Raw genomic sequence first — 24,202 nt, 5'->3', positions numbered from 1 at the left:
AACCAAACAAGGATGCCCTTAATCACTATTATCAACACTGTATTGGAAGTCCTAGTGAGAGAATAAGGCAAGAAAAAGAAATACAGGGCATCCAAATCAGTAAGGAAAAGGTAAAACTATCCCTATTTACAGATGACCCTGTACACAGAAAATCCTAACGATTACACAAGAAAGCTACTGGAACTAATAGAAGGATTCAGCAAAGTGGCAGGGGTACAAGATCAACATAAAAAAACCAGTTGGATTCCTCTACATCAACAAAGAGAACTTTGAAAAGGAAATCAAGAAAACAATACCATTTACAATAGCCCCCCAAAAGATAAAACACTTAGGAATAAATCTAACCAGGTATGTAAAAAGCTTATATAAAAACTACAAAACACTACTGCAAGAAACCAAAAGAGTCCTACATAAATGTGAAAACATTCCATGCTTTTAGATAGGAAGATTTAACATTGTGAAAATATCAATACAACCCAAAGCGACATACAGATATAATGCAATCTGGATCCAAATTCCAACCGCACTCTTCAAAGAGACAGAAAAAATTCCAACAGCACTCTTCAAAGAGACGGAAAAACTAATCACTAGCCTTAAACGGAAGGGAAATAGGCTCCAAATAAGTAACGCTTTACTAAAGAAGAACAACAAAGTAGGAGGCCTCACACTACCTGATCTCAGAACCTACTATATAGCCACAGTAGTCAAAACAGCCTGGTACTAGTACAACAACAGACACATAGACCAATGGAACAGAACTAAGAACCCAAATATAAAACCACCCACCTATGGACAGCTGATCTTAGACAATGGACCAAAGACTATTAAACGGGAAAGAGACAGTCCCTTCAACAAATGGTGCTCGTAAAACTGGATGTCTACCTGTAGAAAAATGAAACAGGACCAATACCTCACACTATACACAAAAACTAACTCAAAATGGTTCAAAGACCTAAAACCTAAAACCATAAAGATCATGGAGGAAAAAATAGACACAACATAGGGGCATAAACAGAATCCTAAACATAACTAAAAATGCACACACAGGAAGATGAACTAGATAAATTGGACTGCCTAAAAATTAAACACGTATGCACAACAAAAGACTTCTCCAAAAGAGTAAAAAGAGAACCTACAGATTGGGAAAAAATTTTGGGCTACAACATATCCATCAAGGGTCTAATCTCCAACATTTATAGAAAACTTCAACACCTCAACAACAACAAAAATACAATCCAATTAAAAAATGGGCAAAGGATACGAACAGGAAAGAAGACATTCAGGCTGCTAACAAACATACAAATAAATGCTAATGATCATTAGCAATTAGAGAGATCCAAATCAAAACTACAATGAGATACCATCTCACCCCAACATTACTAGTGCTAATAAAAAAAAAATAAAATAACAAATGTTGGCAAGGTTGTAGGGAAACCAGAACTCTTACACACTGCTGGTGGGGAGGTAACCACTATGGAAAACGGCATGGTGCTTCCCCAAAAAGGTAGAAATAGAAATATCATATGATTCAGCAATTCCACTCCTAGGTATATATATCCTGAAGAAATAAGAGATGTGACACAAATAGGCATATGCACACCCGTGTTCACTGCAGCATTATTCACAACAGCAAAAAGGTGGAAACAATGTAAGTACCCATCAAAAGATGAATGGATTACCAACTGTGGTATACACACACAATGGAATCTTATGGAACGATAAAGAAAAATGACAAATCCAAAAAACATCTCACAACATGGATGAATTTGGAGGACATTATGCTGAGTGTAATAAGCCAATCACAAAAAGACAAATATTGTATAAGACCAATATTATAAACAACAAAAAATTTACACACAGGAAAAGAAAAAAATTCTTTGATGCTTATCACGGATCCCTGAGAGGGGGACGGAGGGAAAATTACCGAATAGATAGAAGGCTTGTGCTAATATTGGTGAAGGGAAAGGCAATACATAATATGGGAGAGATCAGCCCAACATGATCAAGCCAAGAAAAGACACTGAGAGGAACATAAGAATAAAGGGCAGCTTAAAAAAAAAATTTTTTTTTTTTTTTCTTTTATGGTAACTATTTATAGCATAGAGCCCTGGTAGTGCAGTGGCTGAGAGATCTGCTAACCAAAAGGTCGGCAGTTTGTATCCATCAGCCACTCCTTGGAAACCCTATGGGGCAGTTCTACTCTGTCTTATAGGGTCGTTATGAATCGGAATCGGCTCGAAGGCAATGGGTTTGGGTTTTGGTACGGCAACTACTATAGCATAGACAATCCTGCAACAATAGTATTAACAATAATTTATGAATGGAAACACAGACAGATAGATATGCCAAGAGGTATGGGAAGGTGAAAGGGAGCACGCCCACTGGCAGATACAGATTTGGTGGTGGATATTTCTACGTATATGACTGTAGATGCTCCTCATATGTTAATATAGCCAATAGAGCACACACGTGGCACAGTCAGGGAAACCTCTTAGACATAACCAAACAGCTTGCTGGATAAAGTTCCTAGGCTTGAAGGCAAAGGACCATAGGCTTGGTGGACATCTAAGTCAATTAGCCCAACATAGTTCAAAAAGACAATGCTCTACATCCTACTTTGGTGAATAGCATCTGGAGTCTCAAAAGCTTACAAGTGATCATCTAAGATACAACTGTTGGTCTCTTCCAGCCTGGAACAAGGGAGAGTAAAAAAAATCAAAGACAAGGGAGCAATTAGTCCAAAGGGCTAATGGACCACATGAACCACAGCCTACACAACCCCAAGACTAGAAGAACTATATGGTGTCTGGCTGCCACTACCCACCACTCTGACTGGGATCACGACAGAGTCCTGGACACAGTGGGAGAAAAACATTAAAAAAAAAAATCAAATTCACAAAAATGACCAGATAACTGGTCTGACAGAGACTGGAGGAATCCCTGAGACTATGGCCCTAAGATACCCTTCTGACCTGGAAATGAAGCCATTCCCAGAGACCACTTCCAGCCAAACAATAGACAAGCCCATAAAATAAACAATGACACCCGAGTGTTCTGAAGTGTTCCTTAGAACAATTATACACGATCAAGAGAGCAACATTTGCCCAAAATCAAAGATGAGAAGGCAGGAAGGTGTAGAAAATCAGGACAAAAGGAAATGAGGAACCCAGGGCAGAATGGGGAGAGTGCTGACACATTGTGGGAAATGAAGCCAAGGCTATGAAACACTTTATCTACAAACTATCGAATAGGGAACCTAATTTGCTCTGTAAAATTTCACTCAAAGCACAAGAAACAATAAAAAAAAAAAAAAACTATTTCACCTCTACCTACCTCAAAAGGAGGCACAACCCCACTCCCCAGCATTGTCTCCCTGAAGGCTGCACTGACCAACAGTCGTGATTCTGAGTCAAATGGCTTTTAGCTATTCTGTGCCAGGCACTGAACTAGGAATGTTAACATTTATTATCCCTTTTAACTGCAAAGGATTTAAAACCTGAGTCCTATCTGGTAGCTAACAAACAAAACAGGCAGATACGGAAACCATCAAAACTCATGCAGACCCTTTTGAGAGTAACTCTGTGAACAATCAAAGGATGCCAGGTGCTTAGAACATTTTAGAAATGACATAAAATAACCTGTGATTTCCAAGTGTGGAAGGAAATCCTAAATGTTGGAGACATCAGTCACTGGTATCACACTGTGTGCCTAGGCCTGCGCTGGGTATTACAGAAGATGCAAAGGGAGTTTGCAGCTAACATCACCATCACTGCAGTAGCTAATAAAAAAATAATAATAGCTAACATCAATTGAGCATTTACTATGTGCCACGCACTAAGTATGGTTGAGGGCTCCATAGCTCAGGGGTTAGAGCACCGGTCTTGTAAACCAGGGGTCACAAGTTCAAATCTTGCTGGGGCCTAGCCTTGGCTTTTGGAAACCCTGGTGGTGTACTAATTAAAAGCTGGTCAGCAGTTCCAATCCACCAGGCGCTCCTTGGAAACCCTGTGGGGCAGTTTTACTCTGTCCTATAGGGTCACTATGAGTCAGAATCTACTCGGTGGCGCACGGAGGTTTTATGCACTAAGTATGGACATAGTGCCAGACTAAGTGCTTTAGCCTGTATTAACTGATTTAATCCTCACATTAACCCCGTCAACAATCCAGCCAGAATTTCCAGACACAGGGGAAAAATATGTGAATGTTATTACAGTAGAAAGCCAAAACTTTTCATAAGAAGCTGTAATTTTTGGATGATTTCTGGAGGCTATCTATATACTTTTGGCCAGTGAACAATTTAATCCCTTGATTGGTCAAAATATCCCCAGAGCCTGATCTATAAATCTTATAAAACAATGGAGTATGGTGAATGCAGCAGATCACAATAGCCACAAGGAAATTCCTTTCCATGATGCAACATTAAAATTGAAGAGTCCCAAGGGCTTAATAATGGTACCATTAATACAGGTACCTTCCCCTGTTTAATTAAAAAAAAAAAAATGCATAAAGTGAGCCTTACCCCAAAGTAGCTTTTGGGGGGAGGTGGCGGAGAGGAATTCAGATTGTGGAATTTTAACAGGAAGTTTCACATGAAAAGATTCAACACAAAATCCACTGCTACTGATCAGAAAATAATTCAAAACAGTGTCAAAATAGTCTTCATATTTACAAAGAACAAGTGGGTTAGGTTCCCATTTTGAAGGTCAGATTAAGGTAAGAGACAAGCTGGATTGAGCCATCCATCAGGTAAAATAAATGCTTCTGGACAGTGCCTAGACTAAACAGGGCCAAGAAAAACACCACTTATAACAGTGGAGGTCAGCACAGAGGCCTGGCCCAGTGGAGAGATGCCCTGTAGCAGTAGGTCTAGAAGGCGACCCTGCAAATTCTCATCAGACGCTTAATCAGTGTCATGCCTTAGGACCTGAACTGCTACTATAAAATCAATATTACCTTTATTTTAAGTAGGTGGAAGAACAATGAGATTATCTTGTTTCTTACAAGTCTGTCACGGAAAATCTGGCTCATGGTATTTGTCATCTTCTGCATTTGCCTTCAAGGAATGCGTTTGTTGGTCTGAAGCAATGCAACCCAGAGAAAGGAAAAGGTGAAGGAACACTTTAGTTCAAGAAAGCTGGGGCCTAACATTTAATTACAACCTAAGGAACAACAATTTGTAAAGAGAAGAGTTCTGTGGCTTAACTCCATCAGCCATATGCTAATGACTCCTAAAATTTATAACCCTGACCTCCAGATTCCAATATCCAACAGCCTATTTGACAGCCTCTTGGATGTCAAATAGGTACCCAACACGTGACTGTCCGAACCCTGATTTCACCCCCAGGCCAGCTCCTTCCCCAGTCCTCTGATCTCAGGAAATAGTCACAATCCATAGTTGCTTCAGCTAAAAAAACCTAGACATTATCCTTGATTCTTCTTTTCTTTCAAACCTCCTCATCCAGTCTATCAGCAAATTTTGTCAACTCTGCCTCCAAAATGTACCTTCAAGTCCTTCCCTTCTCTCCACTTGGGCCAAAGGCATCAGCATATCTCTCCTCCTCATTTTTCTCCCTAAGTCTACTCTGGCCTTCCAATAGCAGTCAGAGTGATCTTTACAAAACACAAATCAGATCAGGTCAACGCCCCCCACCCCCCACCCCAGAACTCCCCACCTTAAAACCCTCCAATGGTTTCCCACTGGGCTTGGAATAAAAACTCAAGTCTTTACCACTTTTTAAAGGTTGACTTGGCTCATTCCTTCTCCTTTTGGTCCGTTTTTGCTTAAATTCTGGCCACTTACCACTTCTGTTCTTCCTACATGCAAAGTCTGTCAGTACCTCAGAGCCTTGTCCCTGTGGCTGTAATGAACATCCTTGTCATTCTTCAGCTCTCACCCCCAAAGTCACCTCAGACTACTCTGTCTGAAGTAGCCCCTCACCTCAGTCATTCTAATATTATACTGCTTAGCACTATTAAACATGCTCTTATTTATTTATAACCTTAAATATAATTGATTTATTTTCTGCCTTTCTTCCCCTAACAGAATGTTAACCTCCAAGAGAGGAGGGACTTTGGTCTGTCTGTCACCATTGAATCCCCATAGTACAGCACTGGGCATATAATAGGCCTCAGTTAATATTTGCTAAATTAATATGAGGTAGCACCTGGAAATCTGGTATTCATATCATGATAAAGTATCAACGGACACAAAGCCACAATTCACTTCTCTCTCAATGTATTAGGGTCAGAGACAGAATATAAGGGCAGACAAACCTTTGATTTGCCCTTTATTGGGTGAAACAATAACACTTTGCACTTAAAAAGAGTAAAGGAGATGTTCAAGAAGAGGGGAGGAAGAAATAAATTCTCAACTTGGCATAGTCTCTCTACTCCAAATGTGAGGCAAATAATAACAGTAGAACTTCAGAGGATGTGTCATCCCCAAACTACCAATATCACTTTTGCTTCTGCAAGTCAGTGAATTCAGTCTATCTTCCCCCCACTGCCTGTCCTTCTGTCCATCCACAGTCTCCCTCTCCAGGACACATATATACATACCACTTCTCACCTCTCACATGGTTGCCGCAGGCCTCAAGTGTCCTTCTTCTGGTTCACTGAGTCCCTCTCTCCCTCCACCAATCAAGAGCTTCTAAAAATCTCACCTCCCAGATAATAACTTTTTGGTTTAACTGAAGGGGAAGGGGGAAGGAGGTAATTTTTACCGAGTGCCTCCCACATGCTGGGTACTGTGCCCAACACAGACATTTTAACAAACCCAAGAAGTATATTATCATTAGCCCCATTTTTAGAGACAAGAAAACTGAGTCTTAGGTCAGTGACTTGCCACATGTCAAACAGCAAGTAGATGGCTGAGGCAGGATTGAAATCCACATCAACTGAACTCTAAAATCCCATTTCTTTCCAGGGTACCATCTTGGCAACAAAAATAATAATATAATAGTATTATTTCACTTCTGCTATTTCAATTTTGGAATTAAAACATCCTTTCACAAACAGATCCATGTCACATTTCACTGTGACATGATGTCTCCTTAGACTATAAGCTTGTTTGTAGGCAATGAGTTCCTAAACATTACAAACAGTCAACTCATTGAAAAGTTCCTTTACTTAAAATCTACAGACAAAATATTACAGTTACAAAAGAAAGTCTCACCAAAGTTTCCCTTCCAATATTACTGGTTTCACCTTACAAGTGATAGAAACTCACCACCCTAAGTCAATGTGATCACAGGAACAAAAAACCTAGTTTAGCATAACATATATCAAACATCCAGGGAGCTCATTACGGACACCAAAGCCCCTAAAGCTAAATGATCCCCTTGAAAGGCCATCTAAGGTCAACCTGAGCTTCCTAACTGATACATGATTCAATTGCTTCTACCAAAAAAAAAAAAAAAACCCCAAACCCACTGCCGTCAAGTCAATTTTGACTCACAGTGACCTTATAGGACAAAGAAGAACTGTTCCACAGGGTTTCCAAGGCTGCAATCTTTACAGATGCAGACTGTCACATCTTTCTCCCATGGAGCAGCTGGTGGGTTCAAACCGTCAATCTTATGGTTAGCAGCCGAACATTTTAACCACTGTGCCACGGAGCTCCTTCAGTTCTTTCTACCACCCGTCAAAATCAAAAACAGAAAAGATTCAGACTGTCACATCTTTCTCCCATGGAGCAGCTGGTGGGTTCAAACCGTCAATCTTATGGTTAGCAGCCAAACATTTTAACCACTGTGCCACGGAGCTCCTTCAGTTCTTTCTACCACCCGTAAAAATCAAAAACAGAACTACTACGCTAAAATACTTCCCAAACGCAATCTGCGTTGTTTTTTTGTAGATAAATCACGAGTGAAATTAAATAAAGCACATTATTCCTTGTCAGCCTTTCTTTCATCATTAACAATAACTGTTTTTAATAATATTATGTAACACCAGGAAATGAAAAAGGTTTATCACTATAAGAAAAACTGTACATAATACTGGTCAGGAGGACAAAACCAATTGGTCTGGCATAAATTTTTTTAGCCCTTTTCTATACTGAAAGGTATGAGGAATTCTCTCATTCTCAGTTTATCTTCCAAACTTTTCCTAAGTAATCCTGACACGTCTTCCATTATGTTCATTTTCTCTGTAGATCAGTATGGAATAAATTGATCACAAGCCTATTTAAAATGACATTACATGAAAAAAATTGCATACTTTTTTTTGAAGGTAAGAACATACTAGCCCATTCTGTTCTTTGCTATTCAAGCCTATATCCCTGTAGAAAACGAGGGCTTTTAATCATGTTACATCATGAGACGTTGATTAATATCTTACAGAAACAAGAAATCATTCTCTCTTAAGGACTGAATACAAGTTGACTCTTACTAGGGCTACCGTCTACAAAAGGAGGCTTGCTTTTGTGATAAGATACTGCAAACAAGAAAATATCCAAATAAATACTCTTCTTTCCTTCTTTATTTTCCTTTTCTCCTCTTAATCTCTCTCTCCCTTCCCTCTCTCTCCCAATCTATCTGTCTCTCTCTGTCTCTGTCTCTTGCTTTTAAGACCACAGAGTGCTGGGTTGTACGGCATCAGGTTCAACCCAAACGATAAAAACCCACACACTCTCCTCCTCACCCTAGTATGCTCTCTGGGTGTAAATATTTCATGGCATCACCATCATTCACTCGGTGCTTATATTGTCTGATCAAGCCTCTATTTCTGTCTGTTAGAGACTCTGGAGGATAGCGTTTTTTCATGTCTGCTGCTCAGTCACATAAAGCCCCTGCTTCTCAAAGGTTCTTCAAAGTTCAATAATTTATTAAACACTGTGCTGGAGTCGGCAGCACTCACAGAAATGCATAACTACAGAATGTGTGAAGCTATTAAAGAATTTCTTTAATAAAAAAGGTGACTTTAGAGAAAATGGCAGCATTGGTACTTATACGAGAGGCAGATTTTGAACATGTGAAGCTATCCTGCACTAAGAGGTAAGCTTAAAATAAACAGGAGTACCTGCTTACAGGTAACTGTCACTAGGCCAACCCACTGTGAAACAGGCTATTCTACCCAAGTCTGAAATCAGAAATTAAATTCTAGATTTTCCCCTCCTCAGTATAATGACTAGTCAAATCTCCTTTTCTCCTCTTCCTAAATACAACTGAAAATTTGCAATTTCAGTAAAATACTTTTAAAGCTGTAGACCAAGGATATTGTCAACTTAACGATGCTACCCCAAAGTCTACTTGTTATACCTATTCCTTCCTACTGATCTCTCAGCAATAGGCTAAGGGGACGTTAAAATGGAATCACATATAACCTATTGTCATTGAGTCAATTTCGACTCATGGTGACCACAGAAGACAGAGGAGGTTTCCAAGGAGCAGCTAGTGGATTCGAACTGCTGACCTTTTGGTTAGTAGCCAAATGTTTAACCACTGTGCCACCAGAGTTCTACCAAAATCACATGTGACACATATAAAAACAAAGTAAGAGAACGTGAGTAGTGTACTTTTCATCAGAAAGTTATTTACTCAACTCAGATTCATCAGGAGCCATAAGGAAAACATGAGCAGACTAGGACATCACCCTATGCTCCTGGAGGCTACAAAATCCGGTTGGGTAATTGAAGCGTACTCCAAATGCTCAGAATAAGACCAAATACAGTACAGAATTTACTGCTAAACTGAGCAGGTGTCTTCGAGTGCCACACTGTTTTACGGAAGGCAAAAACAAACCAACCTGACCTGTAGGAGACGAAGACTGTAAGAAGGAGAAAACTACTTTCTATATATTAAATCTTGTTTTCTTATGTTAATTTGATTTTCAAATAAACCTTAGAAAAAGAAACTCTGATATCCAAATTAATGATTAACACAACTAATTAACTTCCATTTAAACATGGCAGATTCAAAACATGCACTTAGCGCCTTCCCAAAACCTCAATGAAATGGACGTAAAAAAAAAATTTTTTTTTTTTTTTTATATCTGAATCTTCGAGGAAAAAGAGAATGGGAGAGAAGATGACAGCAGATAAGAGATGTCAACCACATTTTAGAAAATGAAAAGGGGTGAGTAGTAACTAATGTTAAATAAAGAACAGAAAAGCCTAACTGGCAGTGCAGAGGTTGAGGGAGAAGAGGGGTGGCCAATGAGAAGTGCCACTATCTCCAGAAAGGCTCAGGAATTACAAGAACCAGGTACTTCTGAGGACAGGTATGTTTCAGAGGTAGGGCTGAATACAAGAAGACTGCTTGGAAGTCTACAAGGAGAGGTTAGAGCCCAGATCCTCTCAGTCTCAATAGCCAACCAACTGCCACATCTCTGACCAAGCAAAAGATGGGATTACTGGCTGGAATGGTTGGATCAGGAGTCCCAGCACCCTAGAGTACCCAGCCCAGCTGAGGGCAGGAATGAGATGTTGCTTGTCAGCTCTTAGGACCTTCTCTTTTTTAGTGGGCTCATTTTTCATCCCTTGTGCTGGGCACTCGCTGGGTACTTTTGATCTGGAAACTCATGTCCTTTACTTCAAGTAAATTATCTTCTTTATTTATTTGATAATTTCTTTCCTGCTGATATTTTGGTTCTCATTCTAGAACTTCTAGAATTAGATACTAAACCATTTGGACTGATCCTTTAATTTCATATCTTTTTTCTCTTATTTTCCATTGCTTTTTTTTAGCCTTTTTTGTTCTACTTTCTGAGAAAATGTCTTCAACTTTATTTTCTAATCCTTCTACTGAAATTTTTATGTCTGCTATCATACTTTTAATCTACTCTTTCTTGCTCTCTAAATGTTCCTCTTTTTTAATGTTTTACAATAGAAAATCAGAAGCACAAATTCAGAGAGAATTGTATAATTATAAATCCCCATGTACACATTATACAAGCTTCAATAATCATCAATATTTTGCCAATCTTATTTCATCTATCTCCCCACCCTACCTTTTTTCCTGGGTTATTTCAAAGTAAACCTCAGATATCACAATATTTCAGTGGTAATTCTTTAGTATGTAACTCTAATACACAAGGACATTTTTTTAATATACATTATCACAATTAACAAAATTAACAAGTTCCTTTTTGTCAGCATCTTGTTTTCGTTTCATGTATGTAGCATCTACTCTTGTCTACGACTATTGATTAAAACTTGTTTACTTTGAAGTTTTGAACTTGTCTTCTGCTCCCCACACTGCCTTGTTCCCCTGGGTTCCTTTTCTTCTGTTTGGTTGTTTTGTATTCTGTCACTCCTTTGAAGGCCTTCCTCCAATGTCTGATGATCCCTGCCTATCCATAATTCTGAGTGAGGCAATACAAACGTGACTGGCAGCTGTATGTGCAAACGATGAGTTTTTCAACTGGTGGGTCTTGCTACAGGGTAACAGGATAGAAATCTGGCCTTTTCTTTAGATATTCCCAAATGCCAGCCTGTATATTTTTCTCTGGGCTTCTCAGCTTTCCTGAAGAGGAATCCTCATGTCTCTTTCTCTGGTCACAATGTTTATGCAACATCCCTAAATAACAGAGGTCACAAAAGGCGTGCCCTCAGCTGTTTCCAGCCTGTAGATATGGTATATTTGGACCATAGAGGTTTTAAATTTCAATTAGTAAATTGCTCTTTAAAACCAAGAGCTTTCAAATAAAAACCCACATTTTCAGCTTCTTTTGAAAAACCAGAATATCTGCACACACTGGACCCACATCTCACATAGAAGCCGAGTAACAACTGGGTCCCTTTAGACAGTACATATACTTCTTATTTGGCCACTGGCACCACGAGTCTCTGTTGTCTCCTCTAAACTGAGACAGAGCTTCGCCTTTCATTAAGCACCTTATACCTATCTGGCCCCTGAGGCAGGCAGACTTTGAGACTTCTGCTGTATAATGAGATGTAACTACTTAAAAAGAAAATACATTTGCAAAATATACTTTGATTTGTTTTATGTTTGCTACCCTGGAAAAAGACTGAAAAATCTGGATGAGACAAAACACATCCTAGCACTCTGCAACAGGAGACAAGTGTGTATTTCACCTCCCAAACAATAAACAGAACTCTAACACCTGGGCACCCTCATCACAACCAGCTCTTCTCAAAAGGCCATATGCCAAAAACCCAGGTTTCAGCTATATAAGATGTCACAAGGGAGAAAGAAAGAGAGATAGAGAGAGAAAGAAATTGAGATTTGTTCTCGTAAAAAGACCAGACTTAATGGTCTAAGACTAGAAGGATCCCAGAGGTCATGGACCCCAGACCTTCTGTTGGCCCAAAACTGGAACCATTCCCAAAGCCAACTCTTCAGACAGCGATTAGACTGGACTACGGAACAGGAAATGATACAGGTGAGGAGTGAGCTTCTTGGCTCAAGTAGACACATGAGACTATGTGGGTAGCTCCTGTCCTGGGGGGGGGGGGGGGGGCGGAGATGAGAATGCAGAGCGGGACAGAAGCTAGCTGAATGGACAGAGGGAATACAGGGTGGAGAGGGGGAGTGTGCTATCTCATTAGGGGGAGCACAACTAGGAGTAAATAGCAAGGTGTACACAAATTTTTGTATGAGAGACTGACTTGATTTGTAAACTTTCACTTAAGAAACAATCAAAAAAAAAAAAAGAAAGTGAGATTTGTTCTTTGCATTCCTATAGGGAAAGAAAATTCCCAAGGACCCTATTTTTCCATCAAAGGGCAGTCTAATCGTAACACTTTACAAGGGGTGCAGATGGATCAAGTTCTGAAACCAGAGACTTAGAAAAGCCCCAAAGGCTCTTTTCTTAGATAATATACTTGGATGTATATGTGTGTGTGGGGGTGTGTGTGTGTGTGTATACACACACACACACAGTAATGATTGGCAAATGCCTAGGGGAAATTTCTGGAAGTTTCTAAAGGCAGTTTAGACATGTCCAAATGATCTTTTAAAACAGAAAATGATCAGCCACTGAAAATATCCAGTGACATCACTTTTTTTACTAGTTGAAAACACAGACTTTACTCAGCTTTAGACTTAAAAGTCATCTCTGTGACTCCTGGCTGTATACTTATTAGCTAAAAACAACAATGCTACAAAACTTGCTTTCAGATTAACAGCCCTGTCATTTATCCTTTAAGTGTTTATCTCCTTTGGTCACAATTTTATTATGGTTAAACAGCAACTAGTGTGTGACCAAAAGCACTCAAACACTCAGAGCCCACAATGAGCACACTGTGCTGGTTTCCAGCTGAATGGGCTTTCACGCGTGTGAACAAAAGACAAGATCCTGCTATTCTTCAAATTAAAAGGCAAGAAACAGCAAGGAAAAACACTGCCCAGAAAACCTTCACTTTACAAATGATAATGAAGACAGGGAGCCAAAGGTTTGCTTTCCTCTTTCGAAAGTTTTAAAAATTATGGAAAAATGTCAGTAAGAAGTACACAAGAACAAGAGATATTTTTGATAAATGCTATAACATAAACAATCTTGCAACAACCAAAAAACATTAAAGTGTGGTTACATATGTAGCTATATGTGCATGTATGTGTACAGATAGGTACATGTGTGTATACATGTGTGCATGTATAGGTGTACCTATATGCATATGTACATAAATGTATGTGTATACATGCATATATATTTATATATATAATAAAGCACACAAGGGGCTCAGATATGGATACTTCTTAGACATAACCAAACACCTCGCAGGAGTGGTTTACTGAGTTTGAAGGCTTAGGACCATAGTCTCATGAAACAATTGGTCAATTGGCATAATAAAGTTCATAAAGTCTGTGTTCTACATCCTAATATGGCGAGTAGTGTCCGGCATCTTAAAAGCTTGCGAGCGGCCATCTAAGATACAACTGTTGGTCTCTACTCATTCAGAGCAAAGGAGAAAGAAGGAAACCAAAGACTCAGAGAAGAAACTAGTCTATAGAACTACTAGCCTACACAAACCATGGCCTCATCTACCCTGAAACAAGAAGAACTAGATGGTGCCCAGCTACCACTACCAACTATTCTGATCAGGGCCACAATAGGTAGATCCTGATATAATGGAAGAAAAAATGTAGAAGAGAACTCAAGTTCTTAAAAAGTCGAGACTTACTGGACCGATTAAGACTAGAGGACCCTCAAGACTATTGCCCTGAGACACCCTTTAAACATTGAACTGGAACTACTCCCAGAGGTCACCTTTCAGCTAAGTAATGGAATGGCTTATAAAATAAAGAATATCATCCATGAATACTGTGCTTCTTTAAAAAATCAGATAATTTTTTAATTAGATATGAGAGCAAACAGACAATATTTATGCTAAAGCAAAGATGACAAGGTAAGGGGCAGGGCAACTACATTACTAGAAACAGAAATAATGAGAATGCTGATGTACTGTAAAAAATGTAACCAATGTCACTGAACAATTTGTATACAAACTGTTAAATGGGAACCTAATTTGCAATGTAAACTTTCATTGAAGACACAATGAAATATTATTTTAAAGAAAGAAAGCAATATGGCCCTGCTGACGTCTTGATTTTAGGTCAGTGAAACTCATATAAAGCTCCTAACCTACCCAAAAAAAAAAAATCATGAAAAAGAATTGCACATCTCAGCAACTCTTTTAAAGGGTTGTGTTAATAATTTGCAATCCACCATAGATAATATAAGGAGCCCTGGTGGCACAGTCATTAAAGAACTCGCTAACTGAAAGGTCGGTGGTTTGGACCCACCAGCCACTCCACAGGAAAAAGATGTGGCAGTGTGCTTCCATAAAGATTTACAGCCTTGGAAACACTACAGGGCGGAATAGACTCGACGGCAATGGGTATAGATAATAGAGTGCATATTATCCAACACAGATATTATTAGGAGAAAGGCTGCCGCATGCGAACATTCTAACCAGTAAGAATGTTCAAGAAAAATATAAACAGCAGTAACATGCAAGGAGTCTGACATCACTGAATAAAGATTTGACATTTTAAACCTGAACTCTAAAAAAGCTCCCAAAGGCTTTAAGGAGACAGATGAAGGTGAATCCTTAAGAATCTCATAATCTAAGAAAAGATTATTGCCACCAACGCTGGAAGGCGGTGAGGGCTCCCTGACCTAACTCTTGCAGAAGGCCATTAAGGCCAGTCCTAATTATCATTTTCATAATGAGTTATTTTCTTGTTCAGTTTCCTCACTAATCTGTCTCTCATATGTCTCTCATACTAATATATGTCTCATATCTTTAGCTCCTAAATAAATTAGCACATTGCCTTTTTTGTGAGTTGTTTTAATGTGTACGAGTTGAAAGAAGGGTGAAGAACCTTGTTTCAATTTTGATGTTAATATTTAAAATGGGAGAAGGAAATCTAAGCACTTGGAATTCATTTTCCTCTTCTGCAGTGTGTGGAAATGGTGTATTGTCTAGGATTAGGTTCAGCTGCAAGTGACAGAAAATCCAAAATAAAAGCGGCTGAACCAGGCTGGTATGGTGGCTCTTATGACTCTCAAGTCCTGAGAGACTCAGGCCCCTTCCAGTTTATGCCTTTCCTACCCCTAAGATTTGGCCTTCATGACTGAGACTAGAAGGACTCCAGAAGTCATGGTCCCCAGACGTTCTGTTAGCCCAAGACTGGAACCGTTCCCAAAACCGACTCTTCAGACAGGAATTGGACTGGACTATAAGACAGAAAATGATACTGGTGAGGAGTGAGCTTCTTGGCTCAAGTAGACACATGAGACTATGTGGGTAGCTCCCGTCTGGAGGCGAGATGAGAAGGCAAAGGGGGACAGAAGCTGGCTGAAGGGACACAGGGAACACAAGGTGCAGAGAAGAAGTATGCTGTCTGATCAAGGGGAGAGCAACTAGGAGTACATAGCAAGGTATATACAAATTTTTGTATGAGAGACTGACTTGATTTGTAAACTTTCACTTAAAACACGATAAAAAATTTTTTAAAAAACTAAATTAAAAAAAAAAAAAGATTTGGCCTTCACCTTCAAGATCCAAAAGTAGCATTTATATTTCAAACAATAAGATAAAAGGAAGAGCCTGAAAAAAAGAAAAAGGTCTAAGGGCACATAGTAACTTTCTCTTAGGAACCATCCCAGAAACTATCATGGGATACATCCTCCTAGTCACATAGCCACACCTAGCTGCAAGGGAGGCTGGGAAAGGCAGCTATATGCCCTGAAAAGTCCCTGATAGAAGGAAGCAAGAAAGGATTTAGGAGTTAATGCATAGTCTCTACCACAAGATTTCCAAGTTTTATAACAGTAGAAGTAGTTGATAATTTCAGTGAAAAAATTCCTCTTCAGAGTAAGAAACCTGCAATTGCTCTAAGTAGAAGACCAAGACCCAGTGCTGTCGAATCGATTCCAACTCATAGCGACCCTGTAAGACAGAGTAGAACTGTCCCATAGAGTTTCCAAGGAGCGCCTGGCGGATTCGAACTGCCAACCCTTTGGTTAGCAGCCGTAGCACTTAACCACTATGCCACCACGGTTTCCCCGAGTAGAAGAGCCACTGAAATATATGGACTTGACAACAGAGCCCTTGAACTACTCCCTACAATTCCTCAAGTACACCTCCATGATCTGGATCAGATAGCTGAATGTTCTCATGTTCTTTCTTCCTGAGAAGTGAGTGTCCTATTCCTGTGACTCCTGCAGACCTGGAGGGACTCTCCTCTGGGTCGTGTCAATTGTCCAAGTTCCTCAGCCTGCAGCCCAATCACCTCTCGTCATTAAGAAAGAGAGGCCTTTCACATCCAAGGGGCAAATCTCATATAAGTGACATTTGGCTGATACCCAAAGGTGACAAGGATGAGAGCAGGATAAATAAAGAATAATGTAGAAGCCAGTTGGGGCAGCCTTTCATTATAGCCCCTTCAAGAGCTATTAATCTTGGTCATAGTCAGTCAGCTAAAAATAATTACTTCTTCTAACAGATGTTATACACACAACCAGCAATTGTAACAGGTCAGCCCTTTCACCTAGGAAAGACATGGCTTCTGGCTTGCCTATAGCCATCTGAAATAATGTTTGTACCGTTGTTCTAGCCCACGTTCCTTTTCAGTCCTGTGTTGTGTGCCTTTACCTAACATTAATGTGAAAAGGAAGAGTCATACCAGCAATAATGTCATATTCTCAGTAAGTTGTTGTAGAGTTCTCTGAAAGAATATTTAAAGGCTATTAGAAATAAATTAAAAGGTTTGTTATTTCCTCTGACTATAATGATGGTAAGCAAAATTTTAAATATTTCAGCACTATTTTTTTTCCAAAGTACTTCATCGCTGAGGTATTTTAATAGACTACCTAGCTACGTATCACTCAGTTCCTAATTCACCATTAATTTATAGAATCCACTTAAATTCAAAGAATCTTTGAGCTTTTAAGTCAGGTTAGTTTATGGAAAAAGCTCTAGACCTAGAATTCTAAATTACAGGCTCAGCTCTGTAATTAAGTATCTGTGTAAGCTTCAGGAAGACACCAGACTCTGTGGACCTCAGAGTGCGTCAAGTGTACTACGGAAAGGTTTGACTCCAAAACGTCACGTGGTCCTTGACAGCTTTAACAGCACAAATGGATGGGCTCGTGTCAACAAGAGTGGTAACAGCAATAATCATAAACCATCTAAACTCACACATTTCATAAATAGGGGCCTGGTTGAGGGACAGATTATAAAAGGATTCACAGCGGGGTTTACTTAGGATACGGACACCCCTAAACCCAATCCTCTGACTTTACGTGCAAGATATAAAAATTAAACGAAGACCTGAGTTGCAGAAAGCAAGGTGCCCTGTAATGCAAATGGAGAAGCTGCCGCAGGAGCAGCTCCTGGCTGTGGGTCAGTAGGGAGCAGGCGGCAGGAACATGAAGAAAGTGGAATACCTTTAAATGAAAACACAGCCCCTGTGAGCAGTCAGATCTCCTGCAGCTGGAAAGAGAGCATGGAAATCCTGGCTTCAAGTGTGACAGCAAGAAGCATGGGATATAGGGAGCCAGGGAGCTGTTTCTACAACCCTACACTTCCCAGCTATGGAAATTGTAGGATTTAGGCCCATGAGCTCTCTTCCAAAGAGACATCTAAAGTACAGTAGTGGGCACTGTGTCAAATACTGGGAACACAATCACTCTGAAGGTGGCAGTCTTACCGAGTGAACACACCTGCGGGCTGAAGGCTTTACAATAATTAGGAAAGACACAAACCAACAGTGACACCAAATACTAAAAAACAGGAGTTACAGTCAAATTATGGGTCCTTCTGGGACCAAGACAAATTACAGGAAATACTGTGTAAGTTACAAGGGAAGAACTGTTTCAGCAAGATCAACAACAAAAAAGTCCAAGTTCCTAGAGGGGCAGCTAGAAATCTCATATTTTCATACTTTACTCATTCTTATCAAGTTTGATCAAATAAGTGCCCACATTTTTCCCTGGTTTAAAAGGAAAAAAAACAAAAGATCTCGATGAAGGATTCTGAGAAACAGGGTCACATTTGACTATGTGGATTTTACTTGAATGCTCTTTGTACCTTAGGGGCTTGGGTTTACTTTTATCCTAACCGTAAACTTCATTTATCAATTCACAGAAGGCATTCAAATACTTGTGGGCAGTCCAACACTATCCCTGGCAAGCCACATTTCTGCTCTGCAGACACACCACTACCACACGGCTGGGTTAGAAGACAGTGTTAAAATAACCGCGGAATCACAGAATGGCTGCATCATTAGTGGCTGGGGGTGGGGGGAGTGGATGAGTCCTACAACAAATTGCTCCACGCTGATCAAAAAGGGGTATCAACAAACAGATGCAACATTGTTTGCTGAGCTGCAGTTCAGAAATAAACTTTAAAAAAATTTTAATATTTAAATATTAACTACCCTCTTGAATTAAGATTCCTGAAAACAAAACTGATTCATATTTAAATCCCTTTTGATCCAGCTACTCCATACATGAATGTATAGATATACCAGAAACCCTGGCAGCGTAGTAGTTAAGTGCTACAGCTGCTAATCAGGAGGTCGCAGTTTGAATCCGCCAGGTGCTCCTTGGAAAATCTATGGGGCAGTTCTACTCTGACCTATAGGGTCGCTATGAGTTGGAATTGACTTGACGGCAGTGGGTTTTGGGGATAGATATACCACATTGTCCTTATTCATTCATCAGTTGATGGACATTTGGGTTGTTTCTACTTTTTGGCTATTATGAATAATGGTGATATGAACACACAAAAAAAAGTGTACCAAAAAAAGGCTGACTCTCTCTCATTGCCTGACTCACATTTTCCCTCCCACAGAGGTAACTACTGTTAAATATTTCCAGAGATAAACTACCTATATACATAAATACTAATACAAGTATTCTCGCTCCTTGTTTTTTTGACTTAAATACCTTGCAGACTGGCTCATATTGGTACATGATGTCAGGCTACAAGTCTCAATTTATTTAACATGTCTCCTACCAATGGACATTTAGGTTGTTCCTTATGTTTTGCCACTATTAATAACGCCGCGATGAATATTCTGCACATGTGTCTTAGTGCACATGTCCTCACATAAATGGTATAAATTTATGTAAGTAGAGAAGTCAGGTCAAAGGGGATTTGAATGTAAATCAATTTTGTTTTCAGGAGCTCTTAATTCAAGAACGGAAAATAGAAGAGATTCAAATGCTCACTGCTGCTTGAATAAGAGGGTGTATAATCAGCAACATTGCTAGAAAACAGGCAACCCATTGCATAATTACTGCTTTTTATTATTGTACTTTAGATGAACATTTACAGAACAAATTAGCTTCTCATTAAACGATTAGTACACACGTTGTTTTGTGACACTGGTTACCAACCCCATGACATGTCAACACTCCCCCTTCTCAACCTTGGGTTCCCAATTACCAACTTTCCTGTCCCCTCCTGCCTTCTAGTCCTTGCCCCTGGGTTGTTGTGCTTCTTTAGTCTTGTTTTGTTTTATGGACCTGTCTAATCTTCGGCTGAAGGGTGAACCTCAAAGATATGGAATGCTTCATGAATTTGTGTGTCATCCTTGCACAGGGGCCATGCTAATCTTCTCTGTATCCAGTTTTAGTATATGTGCTGCTGAAACGAGCACTGCATAATTATTTCTGTTAATATCTTTGAAATTCAATTCACATACCGTAAAATTCACCCACTCAACAGTACACAATTCAATGGTTTTTAGTACATTCAGAATGTGCAACCATCACCACAATCTAAGTTTAGAATCTTTTCATCATCCCAAGAGAAACTCCGTATCCATTGGTCATCACTCCTTATTCTCACCTGTCTTGGTTATCTAGTGCTATAACAGAAATACAAGTGGATGCCTTTACCAAACAGAAATTTATTCTCTCACAGTTTAGAAGACTGGAAGTGCAAATTCACAGTGTCGGCTGCACGGGAAGGCTTTCTCCCTCTGTTGGTTCTGGGGGAAGGTCCTTGTCATCAATCTTCCCCTGGTCTAGAAGCTTCAAAGCTCAGGGATCCCAGGTCCAAAGGACGTGCTCCCCTCCTGGTTCTTCATTCTCCGAGGTAGGAGGTACCTATGTCTCTCCGCTCGCTTCTCTCTTTTATATCTCAAAAGAGACTGACTCAAGGTACAACCTACTCCTGTAGATTCAGTCTTGCCTCATTAACATAACGGCCTCTAGTCCTGCCTCATTAATATCATAGAGGTTAGGATTTACAACACGTAGGATTACCTGATCACAAACTGGAGGACAACCATACAATACTGGAAATCATGGCCTAGCCAAGTTGACACATTTTGGGGGGACACAATTCAATCCATAACACCACCCTACCCTACTTCCAGCCTTACGCAGTCAATTTATATATATATATATATATATATATATATATATATATATAAAACACCTTTGGGTTCCCATTCTCAAGGAACTCAGACTCTATTGAGTATGATACTTGTCGACAATAGTGTGTAGAGATTTTGAGGGTATAAACCAGGGGTTAGCAAACTTTCTGTAAAGGTCCAGATAGCCAATATTTTAGGTTTCGTGGGCCACATACAGTTCCTATAGAATATTCTTGTTCTTTTTTGTTTGTTTGTTTTTAACAAAACCATTCTAGCTCAAGGGCCATACAAAAACAGGCCACTGCAATTGAATTTGTCAATCTCTGGAATAAACTATAATCAAAGAGAAAAATTATAGGTTCAAAATCTTACCACCTAAATATGCCAGACGCAATTCAAAATTCATTAAGATGAGTCACACCAGCCATTAACTCAACTCTGGCCCTTCTTACTAATTATTCTCTCATTTCCACAACTCTGTTAGTATCAGTGCTATTTCTCCCACAGGTCCCTTGGTAATTAATGAAGCACAATTTTCTTCTGCCCCTATATTGGGTCTACCCTTCAGTTCCCAATTAAAACTACATTCTGGAAGGTAGCTGAAATCCTGTTGAATAACAGATCCTAGATAACACAAACACAACTTTTCCTTCGCTAAACCAAAACCAAATCCGTTGCTGTCAAGTCAACCCCAACTCATAGCGACACTATTAGGACAGAGTAGAACCACCTCATAGAGTTTCCAAGGAGTGCCTGGGGGACTGGAACTGCTGACCTTTTGGTTAGCAGCCATAGCACCTAACCACTATGCCACCAGTGTTTCCTTTCCTGCACTGGTCCATCTGTATTAGTGAGAACAGTCCAGGCTAAGCTATAGAAACAAACCAACCTCAAAATCTCAGGGGCTTAATTAAAAAACAGACAAAGGATATGAACAGGCACTTCACCAAAGAAGACACGTGGGCAGCTAACAGATATGTGAGGAAATGCTCACAATCATTAGCCATTAGAGAAATGCAAGTCTAAACTACAATAAGATACTATCTCACCCCAACGAAGCTGGCACTAATCCAAAAATCACAAAATAATAAATGCTGGAGAGCTTGTGGAGAGACTAGAACACTTATACACTGCTGGTAGGAATGTAAAATGGTACAACCACTTTGGAAATCGATTTGGCACTTCCTTTAAAAGCTGGAAATAGAGGTACCATATGATCCAGCAATCTCATTCCTTGGAACATATCCTCAAGAAATACGAGCTGCCACATGAACAGATATATGCACACCCATATTCACTGCAGCACTGTTCACAATAGCAAAAAGATGGAAACAACCAAGGTGCCCATCAACAGATGAATGGATAAACAAATTATGGTATATATTCACACAATGGAACACTATGCAACGATAAGGAACGAGGACGAATTCGCAAAATATCTCATAACATGGATACACCTGGAAAGCATTATGCTAGGTGAAATTAGTCAATCGCAAAAGGACAAATACTGTATGAGATCACTATTATAAGAACTGAAGAAAATGTTTAAACACAGCAGAAAACATCCTTTGATGGTTACAAAGGTGAGGAGGGAGGGAGAGGGGAATTCACTAACTAGACAGTAGACAAGAATTATCTTAGGTGAAGGGAAGGACAACACACAATACAGGGGAAGTCAGCACAAATGGACTAAACCAAAAGCTAAGAAGTTTCCTGAACACAACCAAACACTTTGAGGGACAGAGTAGCAGGGGCGGGGTCTAGGGTTTCAGGGGACATCTAGATCAATTGGCATAACAAAGTTGATTAAGTTTATTAAGAAAATGTTCCGCATCCCACTTTGGTGAGTGGGTGTCTGGGGTCTTAAGAGCTAGCAAGTGGCCATCTAAGAAGCATCAATTGGTCCCACTCACCCGAAGCAAAGAAGAATGAAGAACACCAAAGACACAAGAAAAATATTAGCCCAAGAGACAAAAAGGGCCACATAAACCAGAGACTCCATCGACCTGAGACCAGAAGAACTAGATGGAGCCCAGCTACCACCAATGACTACCCTAATGGAGAGCACAACAGAGAGAGCCCCCGATGGAGCAGGAGAAAAGTAGGGAGCACAACTCAAATTCTAGTAAAAAGACCCGACTTAATGGTCTGAGACTGGAGTAACCCCAGAAGATATGGCCCCCGGACTCTCTGTTAACCCAGAACTGAAACCATTCCCAAAGCCAACTCTTCAAAGAATAAATGGAACTATAACACATAAAATGATACTCATGAAGAGTGTGCTCCTTCAAGTAGATACACGAGACTAAACGGGTAGCTCCTGTCCGGAGACGAGATGAGAAGGCAGAGAGGGACAGAAGTTGGCTGAAAAGACACAGGAAATTTGAGGTGGAAAGGAGGAATGTACAGTCACATTACAGGGATATGAACTAGGGTCACGTAACAATGTGTGTATAAATTTTTGTATGAGAAACTAACTTGAGCTGTAAACTTTCACCTAAAGTACAATTAAAAAATCTCAGGCTAAATACAACAAAGGTCTTTTCCTTACTCAAGTTACCTTTCCAATATGGGTCCATGTCGGGGCAGGGCTCTACTCTACCGTCACTTATAGACCCCACCTAATGGAGACCCCACCACCTGGAACACATGGCCCCCAAGGCCACTAGAGTAGGAGAAAGGGAAACATGCAAAAGGTACACCAGCTCTTAAATGTCTTGACCAGGAAGTGATACCTATCACTTCCACTTACATTTCATTGTCTAGAACTGATCACATGATCCCACCTAACTGCAAGGAAGCTGGGAATTGTAATCTCCTAGCATAATCAGAAAGGGGAAAAGCACATACAAGTGACCACTAGAAGCTGAACAGAAAAAGCTGAAGCACATACAAGCCACCAGAGGCAAGCTCAGCATGGCTAGGTGCACCTCACTGATATCAGAGTTATATAATGTGCAGTATGATGCATGGTATATAGAACACTCAAGCATAAGTAAAATCCATATTCACCATTTCTAGATGTTTAGATTTCAGGCTCTTGACCATCCTTAGATCTGGCTGGTATGGCCAGGTCATATCACATTCCTGACCTCAGTGCAGCAGAAACAAACAAAATTTACTGACCCAGGCTCTGGGATCATATTATAAAGCTTATCCTGTAGCAGTTCCAAGATTAATCTAATTTTAGGCTTATCTAAAGCAATATAAAGGAGACCTGGTAGAGCAGTGGTTAAGTACTTAGCTGCTAATCAAAAGGTCGGCAGTTCCAGCCTGCCAGCTGCTCTTCAGTAGAAAGATGTGGCAGTCTGCTTCCGTAAAGATTACAGCCTTAGAAACCCTATGGGGCAGTTCTACTCTGTCCTATAGGGTTGCTATGAGTCAGAATTACCTGGATGGCAAAG

At 39.9% G+C, this 24,202-nt stretch overlaps 1 protein-coding gene and 2 non-coding genes across 7 annotated transcripts in view; 1 reads left to right on the top strand and 2 right to left on the bottom strand.

Annotated features, from left to right (window-relative positions):
* Nucleotides 1-24,202, bottom strand: part of FTO (FTO alpha-ketoglutarate dependent dioxygenase) — a 412,384-nt gene that overhangs the window by 345,763 nt on the left and 42,419 nt on the right. The window lies entirely within an intron of this gene.
* TRNAT-UGU (transfer RNA threonine (anticodon UGU)) lies at nucleotides 3,850-3,922 on the top strand. Its single transcript has one exon. It is a non-coding gene; the product is annotated as a tRNA-Thr (tRNA).
* Nucleotides 19,973-20,075, bottom strand: LOC126065214 (U6 spliceosomal RNA). Its single transcript, XR_007514765.1, has one exon. It is a non-coding gene; the product is annotated as a U6 spliceosomal RNA (small nuclear RNA).

This window comes from Elephas maximus, chromosome 21 (assembly GCF_024166365.1).
Source record: "Elephas maximus indicus isolate mEleMax1 chromosome 21, mEleMax1 primary haplotype, whole genome shotgun sequence".
Taxonomy (NCBI): domain Eukaryota; kingdom Metazoa; phylum Chordata; class Mammalia; order Proboscidea; family Elephantidae; genus Elephas; species Elephas maximus.
Note: the sequence above shows the minus strand (reverse complement) of the source record. Positions and strands in the feature narration are given on the sequence as shown.